Source organism: Vicugna pacos, chromosome 20, assembly GCF_048564905.1.
Source record: "Vicugna pacos chromosome 20, VicPac4, whole genome shotgun sequence".
Classification (NCBI taxonomy): domain Eukaryota; kingdom Metazoa; phylum Chordata; class Mammalia; order Artiodactyla; family Camelidae; genus Vicugna; species Vicugna pacos.
The window spans coordinates 19,486,779-19,498,526 of NC_133006.1; the positions used below are offsets into that span (position 1 = coordinate 19,486,779).

Here is an 11,748-nt window from a genome sequence, read left to right on the forward strand (position 1 = left end):
AGGTGTCCGCTGGCTTCCTCTCTCGTTTCTTTCAGGTGTCTGCTCAAAAGCCATCAGAGAGGCCTTCCCCACCCCACCAACTTAGGGCAAGCAGCCCCTCCCCCTCCCTCTCTGACCCACTCACCCTGCCTTGTTTTTTCCTTAACACATTATTGCCTGACTTACTATATATAGTTACCTCCCCCACCCCCAAAATATAAGCACCACATTCTCTTCCTTGCTATCTTCCCAGCACCTAGAACAACACCTGGCCCACAGCAGGTGCTCAGTAAACATTCGTGGAATGAATGGACCCAGACCCTCAGCAGAAGAGAATGGCGGCCCGTTGTTCCTTGTTTTCCAGATGATGCTTGTGGTAGGTGGGCTGGTGAGGGGAAATCCCTACTCCTCCTTTGGCCTCCTCTTCCTACTCCTTTCTTCCGTCACTCATGTCTGGAGTTTTTGGTGAAGACTGTAGATAGATACAGGTGGGAACATACCCCCAAAGGTTACAATTTCAGCCTGTTCATCCCCTCCCTCCTCCCCTAATCCTTTTCCCTGCACCAGCTGCCGGCACTGGAAACACCACCCATCTCCCAGCGCCGCCTCACCCTGCCCGAAGCAGGCCTTCGCAACAACGCGGGAGTCCCAGGGAAGGGCGATACTCTGAGAGCTGTCACCCACAGCGGGGAAGGCCCCTGGCCCCCCAGCCTCCCCTTCTTCACTAGGTTTGCTGAGTGTCTATGGGGCAGCAGGCCCTGAGCTGGGAACTGGGGGATACCCTGAAATGTAAGACACAGCCCACGGTCCCAGGGGCTCTCAATCAAGGGGGGCAGGAGTCATTCAGGGCCATTTGCACCCAGCGTGACAGGCCCTGAGGGAACCACTGGGGGCCACAGGAGAAGCCCCAACTCTTGAAGGTTGGAGAGTCAGGGAAGTCTTCCTGGAGGAAGAGACCTTTAAGCTGAGTCCTGGAAGAAAGTGTGATTTAGCCCTGAGAAGGGAGGAGAGGAAATGGAAAGATGGGAGCCTGAGGAGGTGCAGCTACCCTGCGATAGTAGAGCTGGACGCCCCTACTCGTCATTTCCACCTCGCGGGGAAGGAAGGGGCTCCGTGCAGGGGAAGGATGGCGCTAAGAGGAAGCAAGCACAGGCGAGCTTCCCCAGAGAAAAGAGGGACTCCCCTCTTCCCACAGCCTCTGCCGCCTGCTCCCAGAAGGCGCTTGCTCATAAGTGCACAAGCACTGAATATTTCTGAGCATCTTTCCCACCTCACTGCTGTCACCTGTAAGTGCAGTGTCCCACGGAGGACAAACTGTGGTGACTTCTCCCCATCGTTTTCAAGATGCATAAACGTTTTCATATGTCTTACTTCTTTTTTCCTCACAGCCTTGGGTCTCCATTTCCCCTACCTTCTTTCCCCTAGAGGTCTCCACATCAATTGCTTCAGTTCTCAACCTTTGAAGCCCTCTTTTTCCCTTTCTTCCGTCTCTCTGACTGTCATCAGTCGCTACTTACGGACCAATGCTATACTTTTCTTTTTTCAGTCAACTTGCCTGCCCAGCAAGTGGTTAAGGATGCCCCTGAGAGCCACCCCCTGGGTGAGGCTGCCCTGGCGACCAAGGCTGAGCTCGTGACTTCTGAGGCAGCCTTTCACACGTGCAGGAGGGCGGATGGGCTGCTCAGTGAGACCCTCCTCAGCTCCCCTCCCCTTCCCTCTGCCCCTCACCAGTTATTAGGAAAATCGTTTTTACTATTTTAAATGTTTAACCTTTTTTTCATGAATGAGTTATATTTTTCTCCCCTGGGAAACAGGTTTTACAATGCCTTCTGACCATATTAATTTGTGTCATAAACAAGTTCTTTGCTTTATGTGTATGTATGTGTGTGTGCATGTGATGGTGTGTGTCTTGTATCTGCTTGTGGATGTGAATGCATGTATTTGAGTATGTGTGTGCATGTATATATTTGTGTATGTGTGTATTTGCACGTTTGTGTTTATGTAAAAGGCTGAGTTAAACAATTATTTGATGATTGTCGGAAATAACTTACATATTACAAATATTAAAAAGTCAAAAATTTTTTTCAGATGTTATGTTTTTCTAAAATTCCCTTATGCCTCCTACCAAGGCTGCCTTTTCCCTTCAGAAACATATGCTATGAGGGGCAACACTAGAATGCATTTGATTTGAAAGGAATGTTTGGTTTTTCTCTTGCCCCAACAGCACAACACTGACAAGACATAATTACGAATGATGTGGAGAATGGAACTTACAGCCATCTTGCTTCTCAAACAGAGTGTTAGGGGGACAAAAGGATCCCATTCAAAGAGATTGGGAGAAAGCAGTTGTAAAAAGCGCCCAATCAACTGGAGATCCTATCAATTCTGCAAGTAGACCCTCGGCAGGTCTTTTTCATGGACCCTTAGCTTCTGGCATCTTCCTCTGCCCAGGATGAGCCTCCTGCCATCTACCTGGACCTCAGCCTGATCCCACCTGCCCCCTGCTCTAATCCAAGGATCTTGTGCATTTTTTGGCCTGATTAGAGATGATTTTATTTAGCATTTGATTAACTTTGCACAATAGCCACCCTCCTTCCCCACCTTCTGACATCCTGGAACACACCTTTGCTTCCTAAACATGTATATTCATGCTGTCTTTCTTTCACTTACCTATTCAACAAAACACAAGCCTGTCAACTATTTACTTGGTATTGTGCTAAGAAGTGAGTCAAAAATTAAAAACAAGATGCACTCTAGGCTCTGAACCAAGAAGGGTGCCTATGAGGGAGTAATTACAATATTGTATGTGGCCATTGTTAAAGGGTCCATGAACGATAAATGCTGGAGAGAGTGTGGAGAAAAGGGAACCATTCTCCAGTGTTGGTGGGAATGTAGTTTGGTGCCACTATGGAAAACAGTATGGAGATTACTTTAAAAACTAAAAATAGACCTACCATATGATCCAGCAATCCCACTCCTGGGCATATATCTGGAAGAAACTCTAATTCAAAAAGATACATGCACCCAATGTTCAGAGCAGCACTATTTACAATAGCCAGGACATGGAAACAACCTAAATGTCCATCAATGAGTGACTGGATAAAGAAGTTGCAGTATATTTATACAATGGAACACTACTCAGACATAAAAAGGAATAAAATAATGCCATCTGCAGCAATATGGATGGACCTAGAGATTGTCATTTTAAGTGAAGTAAACCAGAAAGAGAAAGAAAAATATCATATGATATCACTTATATGTAGAATCTTAAAAAAAGACACAAATGAACTTATTTACAAAACAGAAACAAACTTAGACATAGAAAACAAAGTTATGGTTACCAGTGGGGAAAGGGGGTGGGAAGGTATAAATTGGGAGTTTGAGATTTGCAAATACTAACTACTGTATATAAAATAGATGAACAGGTTTATACTGTATAGCACAAGGAACTATATTCAATATCTTACAGTAACCTATAATGAAAAAGAAAGCGAAAAAGGATGTATGTATGTATCTATATGCCTGAAACATTATGCTGTACACCAGATATTGACATAACATTGTAAACTGACTATACTTCAATTTTTAAAAATATTATATAATAAATCAGGTAACAGAGGTAAGTCCAAAGTGCTATGTTTATCTCTTTTTCTCAGTGGTTCATTCAACAAATGTTTATTAAGCACATGCTATACATCAGGTGTATTCCAGATATATACAGGGATGGGGAAAACAAAGTTCCTGCTCTCATGAAACTTGCATTCTAAGGAGGGAAGACAACTGATAAGCAAGTGAACAGATAAGTATATATAATAATTTCAGCTAGTGACAAGTACTGAGAAGAAAATAAAACAAGTTGATATAATGGACTTTTATCCCAGATAGTGAGAGGTAGCCATTCCTAGTAATTCCATCCTGTGATTGACCGTTTCAGGAACAGGCCCAAGACCCCGTGGAGGGGAGCATCTAGGGGGCCTCTGGATAAGGAATGTCTCTCTGGGGAGGTGATGCTTAACAAAACTGGGAAGATCTGTGGGAAGAGCATTCCAAGCAGCGGGAACAGCAATTGCAGTTCCAAGTAGGGGAAACAAGTCTGATGTGTTCCAAGAACAGTCAGAAAGCCAGTGAGTGGAGCACAGTGAGTAAGGGCATGGGAGGATATGGGAGATTAACTGGTCCAGTATCCCTCTCCACCCTTCTAATGTACTTTCCTGCGTCTCAGAGGGGAAAACTAAAACCAAATGCTCCAGCCTCCCTTGCAGCTGTGGTCCTGAAGGCTGGACATGGATTGTGAACTTGGGAAGGTAGAAGTGAGGCAGAAGCCATCTTCCTGCCATCTCTGACTGCTGCTGGCAAATAAGGTCACAGGGTCATCCTGTTTCTCTGCAGCAATGTTCCAATGATCGTTCCCTAGCCTGTGAGCAGCTGTAGCTTCCTGATCTCTGGGTTGCTATTGTGGTGGTGTTTTCTGGAAATCAACAGTTCCAAAGGTGGCCTCCTGATTCCCACCTTCCCAAGGGGGGCAGTGGCAGCAGCTCTCCTGGCAGTCAGTCAGGTACAGCAGTGTTATTCTAGAAGTCATCCCAGAGGCTTAGCACAAAGCTTCTTGTACCCTTCCAAAGATTTTGAAGGAATTGCCTCAAATTCCTGGAGTAGCCTCTGGTTTCCTGCAGCTGGTCCTGACCGATATGGGGGTTTTGGAGACCCCGCTGTCAGCCTTGGGCTACCCCACCGTTAAACAGAGATGTACCCATCTAATCCTACCTTCTGTTTCCCAGGGCAGAGCCAACTTCATGTTCATAACAACACATTTTCCCTCACTACCTCGGGGTGGTTCAAACGTGGTCAAAGAATTGTTGGCAATCTTAATAAGCAAGCCCACAAGTTTCCCTTTGTCTGTTGTGCTTGTTGAATTGCTCAAAGAATTTGAATAGCTGTGGCAGGCTTGGTTTCCTTTGGCTGTGTCTCCCTGAGTGGTTACACTTAGCCAGATGTTCACTTTATTACAACTCCCATAGGCTAGCCAGCTATGGAAATGATACCGATCTGGATTTCCAGGTGACTTGCCAGTTAGAGTCAACATTAAGAAGTGCTACTATGAGCAAAGTTTGTACAAAAAGCACCAAGGAAATATGTAAAGCTTCCCTTCAGGTCCTGACAGTCTAGTAGAGAGAAATACAGAGACAGAGCATAATAACTTATGTTGATAGTGTGTTGACAGCTATTGCTCCAAATGAATGAACTCATTTAATTCTCACAACAACCCTAGGAATTAAATCGTACTGTTTTCCCCATTTTACGGATGAGGAAACCGAGTCTCAGGAAGGTTAAGTCACTTTTCTAGAGTCACACATAAAGTGACACTGCTGGGACTTGAACCAGGCAGTCTGACTCCAGAGCCCCTGCAGTTAATCACAACCAATGTGTGAGGCTCACGGAAAGCATTAGGGGAGCAAAGCAGAGGTAGAAATAATTTAGCCGAAGGGAATCAGAGCAGGCTTCCCCTCCTCCGAAAGAAATCTCCCTTTTATGGTCAATTCAGCAAATGTGCACTGGACCTGGACTTTGTGCTGGGTCTTGACAAAGGTGCTGGTGATGTAAAGATGAATGAGACCTGCCTTCCTGCCCTTGAGGGGCTCACAAATAGGAGGAGAAGCTAACAGCTAAGAACATTAATTGTGAGAGAGCTGGCCAACGTGGTGGAGCAGGGAGGCCCTGAGCTCAGCTCCTGCCACGGGCACACCAAAATTACAACCATGTATAGAACAACTACCTATGAGGACAACCTGAAGCCTAGCAGAAGAGACTTCTGCAGCTAAAGTAATAGAGAAGGAACCACAATGAGACGGGTAGAAGAGGCGGAGACGTAGTATAGTCAAGACCCACACCCCTGGAGAGGTGGCCCACAAATGGGAGGACAGTCACAATTGCAGTGGTTCCCCTCAAGGAACAAAGGGTCCCACCTTCACATCGGGTTCCCCACCCCCGGGTTTCTACGCCAAGAAGACAAACCTCCAGAACAACTGACTCTGAAGGCTGGTAGGGCTTACTTTCAGAAGAGCTGGAGCAATGTAGGAAACAGAGATGCCGATTTTTTTAAATGCGTGCAAAATCTCACACACTCTGAGTCCCAGTGCACAGGCAGTAATATGAAAGGAGCCTGGGTCAGACCTACTTGCTGACCTTGAGAGCCACCCAGAGAGGCAGGAGGCAACTAGCACTCGCTCTGGAGTCCTAGGCACAGCAATCAGACAAGAAAAGAAAAAAAAAGGCACCCAACTTGGAAAGGAAGAAGTAAAACTGTCACTGTTTGTAAATGGCATGACACTTAACTATATATAGAAAACCCTAAAGATACCACCAAACAAACTATTAGAACTAATAAATTCAGCAAAGTTGCAGGATACAAATTAATATACAGAAATATATTGCATTTTATATACTAATAATGAACTATCAGAAAGAGAAATTAATAAAACAGCACCATTTACAACTGCATCAAAAAGAATAAAATACAAAGGAATAAGTCTAGCCAAGGATGTAAAAGGCTAGTACTTGGAAAACTATAAGATGCTGATGAAAGAAAGTGGCAACACCACAAACAAATGGAAGAGTATACTGTGCTCATGAACTGGAAAAACTTCTATTGTTAAAATGACCATAATACCAAGACAATCTCCGGATTCAATGCAATCTCTATCAAAATGCCAAGGGCATTTTCCACAGAACTAGAACAAATAATTCTAAAATCTGTATGGAAATACAGAAGACCTCAAATAGCCAAAACAATCTTGAGAAAGAAGGACTAACCCAGAGGCATCACACTCCTTGATTACAAAGTATACTAGAAAGCCACAGTAATCAAAACAGTATTGTACTGGCACAAATACAGACACATAGATCAATGGAGCAGAATTGAGAGCCCAGAAATAAACCCACAATTACATGGCCAATTAATACACTACAAAAATGTAGAAATGGTAAATTATAAATAATATCAATAAATGGTGTTGAGAAACTGGATCACTACATGCAAAAAAATCAAACTGGACTACTTTCTCACACTATATACAAAAATAAACTCAAAATGGATTAAAGACTTAAATGTAAGACCTGAAACCATAAAACTCCTAGAAGAAAATACAGCAGAACAGTTTTGACATTGGTCTTAGCAGTATTTTTTTGGATCTGTCTCCTCAGGCAAGGGAAAAAACAGCAACAATAAACAAATAGGACTAAACTAAACTAAAAAAGCGCTTGCAGAGCGAAGGAAACTATTAACAAAATGAAAAGGTTGCCCACTAAATGGGAGAAGATATTTGTAAACAATATATCTGATAAGAGGTTGATATCCAAAGCATACAAAGAACACATACAACTCAGCATCAAAAAAATAAACAACCCTATTACAAAATGGGCAGAGGACTTGAATAGACAGTTTGCCAAGGAAGACACACAGATGGTCAACAAACACATGAAAAGATGCTCCACATCACTAATCATCAAGAAAATGCAAATCAAAACCACAATGAGATATCACCTTACACCTTCCAGAATGGCTATTATCAAAAAGATAACAGATTACAAGTTTGGCACAGATTTGGACAGGGCACTTTCCTTCACTATTAATGTTGAATGGTAAATTGGTGCAGCCACTGTGGAAAACAGTATGGAAGTTTCTCAAAAAATTAAAAATAAAACTGTCATATTATCTAGCAATTGTACTTCTGAGTATTTATCCGGGAAAATAAAAATGTTAATTCGAAAAGATATATGCACTCAATGTTCATTGCAGCATTATTTACAATAGCCAAGAGATGGAAGCAACCTGAGTGTCCATTAATGGATAAATGGATAAAGATGTGGTATATGTATATATAGGATAGATATATCATATCTATCCTATATATACATATATTTACACACAATGGAATATTACTCAGCTATTTTAAAAAAGAATTCTTGTCATTTGCAACAACATGGATGGATCTAGAGGATATTATGCTAAGTGTAATAAGTCAGACAGAGTAAAACAAATACCGCATGATCTCACGTATACTTAGAATCTGAAAAACAAAACAAACAAGCAAAAACAGACTCACAGATACAAAGAACAAACCAGTGGTTACCAGAAAGGATGAAGGTGGGGGTGAAATAGGTGAAGGGAATTAAGAGGTATAGATCTCCAGTTATATAATAAATAAGTCACAGGGATATTATATACAACACAGAAAATGTGGTTAATAACATTGTAGTAACTTTATATGGGGACAGATGGTTGCTAGACTAATTGTGGTAATCATTTCATAATGTATGCAAATGTCAAATCGTTATGTAATACACCTGAAACTAACATAATATTGTATGTCAAACTAACAAATAATGTATTTTGATTTTTAAAAAGTAAAGACAAAGAGGTAGACTGCTTGGGGTCTTGAACATTTGTCTGTCTCTTCTTCAACAGTGGCCAAAACAGACCCAGGGGGTTCTCTTGTTCCAGCCTCCCATGGCCCTTAAACCTTTTTTCCAGTCGTGACCTTCGGAACCAGCGCCTCTGCTACCCTCGGCCTCCCGACTAGCCAACACCATTTTCTGAACTTAGCTCCTTATTACCGATCAACCATGAGCTCCCCCATTGGTCAGAATTACTACACCGAGGTGGAGGCCGAGGTCAACCTCCTGGTCAACATGCATCTGCAGGCTTCCAACACCTACCTCTCTCTGGGCTTCTATTTCCAGCATGAGGTCAGTGTGGCTCTGGAGGGCAGGGGCCACTTTTTCTCGGAATTGGCGGAGGAGAAGTGCGAGGGCACCCAGCGTCTCATGAAAATGCAAAACCAGCGCAGCTGCCTTGCTGTCTTTCAGAACATGCAGAAGCTGTCTCAAGATGAGTGGGGTAGAACCCAGGATGCCACAGAAGCCGCCGGGCTCCTGGAGAAGAACCTGAACCAGGCCCTTTTGGATCTGCCTGCCCTGGGTTCTGCACGGGCAGACCCTCAGCTCTGTGACTTCCGGGAGAGTCACTTCCTGGATGAGGAGGTGAAACTCATCAAGAAGATGGGCGACCACCTGACCAACCTCCGCAGGCTGGCTGGTCCCCAGGCGGGGCTGGGCCAGTATCTCTTCCAAAGGCTCACCCTCAAGCACGACTAGAGCCTCTGCAACCCAGCGGCCTTTGAGGAGCCCCTCTGGTGTCAGTGCTTCTGCCTGAAGCCTCTCTCTGCAGCCACTAGGCAGCTTTTTAACCACACTGGAGCCCTCTCTGAAGCCTTGGACCAAATGGAAACAATAAAGCTTTTTGCAGCAAAAAGCAAACAAACAAAACACACTAAAAAAACAAAACGTTATTAGAACTGGTTACTCCTACCTCCTACCAATCCTGGTGCAGCTAAGTAATGCAGCTCACTAATGTGGCTTTCCACAAGCAGAGTGAGAAAATGAAAAATCCGTAGTTAACGTCTTTTTTTTGTTAATTGAAGTATAGTTGATTTACAATGCTGTGTTGGTTTCTGGTGTGCAAGCATAGTGAATATAGTTTCGTGTTCTTATAGTAGAACCTTGTTTCACAGTTTACTTTTTATAAGTGAATATCTGTTTCTGGTTTTTCAGTGTAATTTTACCAATATTATAATAAAATCAACCCCCCCCCCCAAATAAAAGAACATGAATTGTGATACAGGATAACAAGGAGTTCGGAGACAGCACCAAAGGGCAGGTCAGCTCTGCAGGTGACTCACAGATAAGAAAAGGCTTCTTAGAGGAGGGGACACACAAGTTGAGCTTTGAACAGTGAAGGTGGTTTGCCATGCCAACAGTCTTGGAGGAGAGTGGAGGCACAGGTGGAGGAAGGGTGGAAGACATCCCAGAAGGAGGGAACAGCAAGTGCAAAGACAAGGAAGTGGGGACGCGCTGGTGTGTCTGAGGAGGTGGGAGCTGGGGGTTGGGTTGCTGCAGTGCTAGTGGGCAGCAGCCAGAAAGAGGGCTGCAGAGTGAGTGGCATGTCTTGAAGCGGCCACCATACTGTGCCAAGGAGTTTGCGCTTCGGGGAAGCGTTTTTCAAAATGAAGGTTGTAACCCATTCGAATATGATGAAGTCAATTTAGTAGTTCAAGACCAGTATTTTAAAAAATAAAAAGGAAAGTAAATGGGATAGACTAGATTAGAAGTCTTCGTATTAAGGGTAAGCACCATTTTGTGAAAATGTTGTTTGAGTTTTATATATTGTGGCAAATTCTACAAGTTTTCCATCATTCCGGTCTCCTCTTCTTCATTTTAATAATTGGATCCCCACGTGTTGAAACATGGCTGCCCATCTAGAGACTATATTTTTCAGCCTCTTTTGCATTCAGATGTGGCCATGTGCCTAAGTTCTGGCCAATGCTGTGTGAACAGTGGTGGTGTGTGCCACTTCTGGGTCCTGTTCCTAAAAGAATGGCATGCGCTCCTTTATGTCTTTCCCTTTTCCCACTGGCTGGGATACAGACATGATGGTAGGAACGAGAGCAGTCACATTGGGCCCAGAGTATGAGAGGGTTAAAGCCTTGAACAGTATACCCCTAGACCATAAAAAAGAAGTCAAGGGGAGCACCATTCTACTTGTTACATGAGATGCTGCCCAATTCACAAATTATTGAATAATGCTAAATAGACTTTCAAAAATAAAAGAGAGAAAGAGAGAAAGAAAAGTCAAGTTATGCAAAAAATAAATTTCTAATTTAGTTAAGGCACACTTACATTTCTGTTACATTATTTCAGACAAATCCCCAATATACAGACATGTGTATGTATATATGTGTGTGTTCACACACACACACACACACATGCCCCAGGCCAAATATAAATTATTTAAGGATTATGGTTTAAAAAAAAAATAGAGAAACTGCCTGCCCTTAAAATGTTTTAAGCAAGTGAGAAATGTGATCAGATTTGTGTTCTGAATTAGGTCCATAGAGGTTAGGTAACTGATTCAACAGCATTTAAGCTAAGTAGCAAAAGCTGGTCCTTGAACCCTGACCCTTGAATCCAAGACTTGGCCCCTTCAGTGTCACCAGTTGACAAAGATGTGTTTATCTTACTGTCTTTCAATCCTTGAACACTTTTCTCCATCACATTGTTCTCCTAACTTTCTAGTTACTTCAGTTCAATTCAGCAAATATTTATTGTAAACCTAGTACCTAGTACGTTGTGAAAACGTAAGAACCACCTTCAAAAAAAGATCCTTAACTGGAATTGTAAATAGATACATAAGTAGATCTGCATTTAGGCATGAATCAGTGTATAAACATACCTTTCCTAGCTCTGAGCCCTGAGGTGGCGTAGAAGCAGTGATGCCCTAGGAGCAACTGAGCACTTCTGGAACCCAGATTTGGTTTTTAAATACCATTCTTCCATAAAAGGAACCAAAATTCCTTGAAAAAGTGGTTGATTGTGGGCTGGGGAGGGAAAAAAACACAAGGTGAGCCTGAAGCATACTGTGGTGGGCAGGAAGTAGGAGAGGGCTCAGAAAAGGATGGGATCTCCTCAAAAGGACACAGGAACCACCCTGAAAGTGCTCCTTATGGCCAAGCTGGAAGAAAATAGTAACAACAGTATTGGCTTTTCTAACCCATAGAATAAAATAAATATCCATTAGTCCATACTGATACAAATAAAGAATTGCATGAACAAACGACTTCCTTAACTGAGTATCTAGATGACTAGAAATACAAAGGTGTCAGAACTGAGGAGCGGTTGAGTAGGCTTGAATAATTACAATTTGTGGTAACTCTA

General features: G+C 43.1%; 1 pseudogene; it reads left to right on the plus strand.

The window, feature by feature from the left end:
- Nucleotides 1-8,601: 8,601 nt before the first annotated feature.
- LOC102536478 (ferritin light chain pseudogene) lies at nt 8,602-9,132 on the plus strand (annotated as a pseudogene).
- Nucleotides 9,133-11,748: the final 2,616 nt, after the last annotated feature.